Consider the following 2,752-nt stretch of genomic DNA (forward strand, 5'->3'; position numbering starts at 1 on the left):
GATGGTGCAAAGAGTGTTGTCCACGGTGAAGTTGTTCTCCCTATCAAGATAGGACCTCAAGTCTTCAACACTACCTTTCATGTAATGAACATTCGCCCCGCCTATTCCTGCTTGCTGGGACGCCCCTGGATTCATGGGGCAGGTGCTGTAGCTTCGTCTCTCCATCAAAAGCTGAGATATCCAATAGAGGGAAAGATTGTCACTGTGTGTGGGGAAGAAGAATACATTGTCAGTAGTGTGCATACCTTCAGATATGTCGAGATGGATGGTGAATTCTTCGAGACTCCGTCTCAGTCATTTGAAGTGGTTCCTCCGCCTAGTCCTGTCCTTAAGCCAACTCCCCTTGTGCCCGAGGTTATTCGAGCTCCTCCTGCTATGATTTCTCTGAAGGACGCTCAAGCCGTGGTTGAAGATGGTGGCTGTACTGGCTGAGGTCAACTGATCAACGTACCGTACAAGTCTGACAAAGCTGGTCTGGGATTCAACTCTGATAAGATGGTCAAAGATCAAATCAATGCTGTAGAGGATGCTGACAGTGATTGCGACCTGGATAGCTGGATCTACCCAACAATTGGCGACGGACTCAATAATTGGAAGGCTGAAGACACTATCCCGATCTCCTTTAGTCAGGAGTAATTGTTATTGTCTATTTAGTATTGCAAATTCTAATTGAACTTCTTAAAGCATTGTGTCTATACCCGGGGCACAATAGCTAATTTGTTAAGGGTTTTGTCATTTCATAAGCATATTTTCATATTCAATAAATCAATGGACCTTTTCGCATTCAAATATTGCGCTCTTTATTTTTCCTCTCGTCTTTCAAACGAGCTATGTTTTCTTACACACACTCACGTAACAAATTGCAGATCCGTACTCACTCTGGATCCTATTGATAATAATTCCGCTACTGTCCATTATGACTTTGAAAATCCGATCTACCAAGCCGAAGATGGAAGTGAGGAAGATTGTGAAGTCCCTGGAGAGCTTGCCAGATTGGTACTGCAAGAAGAAAGGACTATACAGCCGCATGAAGAGTCCCTCGAAATTGTAAATCTGGGTACTGAGGTAGACAGAAAAGAAGTCAAAATAGGAGCAGGATTGGAAAGCAGTGTCAAGGAAAGATTGGTTCGGATGTTGCATGACTATGTAGAGGTTTTCGCCTGGTCTTATGAAGACATGCCTGGGTTGGATACTAATATAGTGGTGCATCGGCTGCCTACGAAGGAAGACTGCCGTCCTGTCAAGCAAAAAGTTCGCCGTATGCGTCCTGAAATGTCCGAGAAAATCAAAGCCGAGGTTATGAAACAATTCAATGCCGGTTTTTTAGCTGTTACTTCTTATCCTCAATGGGTTGCTAATGTGGTGCCAGTGCCAAAGAAAGATGGTAAGGTGCGAATGTGCGTAGACTACAGAGATTTGAATAAAGCGAGTCCCAAAGATGACTTTCCGCTCCCGCACATTGATGTTCTGGTAGACAACACCGCCCAACACAAATTATTCTCATTCATGGATGGTTTCTCAGGTTACAATCAGATTAAGATGGCACCTGAGGACATGGAGAAAACTACGTTTGTGACGCAATGGGGCACTTTCTGTTACAAAGTAATGCCGTTCGGTCTAAAGAACGCCGGGGCAACATACCAGCGTGCTATGGTGGTTTTGTTCCATGACATGATTCATCATGAGATAGAAGTATATGTGGATGACATGATAGCTAGATCTCATACTGAAGAAGAGCATCTCGATCATTTATACAAACTGTTCGAGAGGCTGAAGAAGTACAAATTGAGATTGAATCCGAACAAATGCACTTTTGGAGTAAGATCCGGTAAACTCTTAGGCTTTATTGTCAGTGGTAAAGGAATTGAGGTTGACCCGGCTAAAGTGAGAGCTATTCAAGAAATGCCAGTTCCCCGTACGGAGAAGGAGGTCAGAGGTTTCTTGGGACGCTTGAACTACATTGCCCGATTTATCTCCCACTTGACCGCCACTTGCAAACCTATCTTCAAATTACTGAGGAAGAATCAAGAGATGATATGGAATGACGAATGCCAAGAAGCCTTTGACAAAATCAAGAAATATCTCCAGGAACCTCCAATTCTGATACCACCAGTCGAAGGAAGACCTCTAATCATGTATTTGACCGTGTTAGAAAATTCAATGGGGTGCGTATTGGGGCAACATGACGAGTCTGGTCGAAAAGAGCATGCCATATACTACCTGAGCAAAAAGTTTACCGACTGTGAAACAAGATACTCACTGCTCGAGAGAACTTGCTGTGCTTTGGCCTGGGCTGCTCGCCGACTAAGACAGTATATGTTGAATCATACCACTTTGTTGATTTCTAGGATGGATCCCATCAAATACATGTTCGAGAAGCCTGCCCTCTCTGGAAGAATAGCGAGATGGCAGATGATCTTAACAGAGTACGATATCCAGTACACTACCCAGAAAGCAATCAAAGGAAGCGTGCTGGCTGATCATTTGGCTCATCAGGCGGTGGATGATCACCAATCTATGAATTTTGAGTTCCCAGATGAGGATGTCATGTTTGTTGCTGATAATGAAAAACCTAAACCAGATGAAGGACCCGAATGGGGATCCCGATGGACTATGGTCTTTGATGGATCTTCTAATGCATTGGGCCATGGTGTTGGGGTTGTACTCATTTCTCCCGGAGGTTACCATACGCCTCTCACTGCTAGACTATGTTTTCGTTGTACCAATAATATGGCTGAGTATGAAGCATGTA

This window comes from Lathyrus oleraceus, unplaced genomic scaffold (genome assembly GCF_024323335.1).
Source record: "Lathyrus oleraceus cultivar Zhongwan6 unplaced genomic scaffold, CAAS_Psat_ZW6_1.0 chrUn0030, whole genome shotgun sequence".
NCBI classification, from domain to species: domain Eukaryota; kingdom Viridiplantae; phylum Streptophyta; class Magnoliopsida; order Fabales; family Fabaceae; genus Lathyrus; species Lathyrus oleraceus.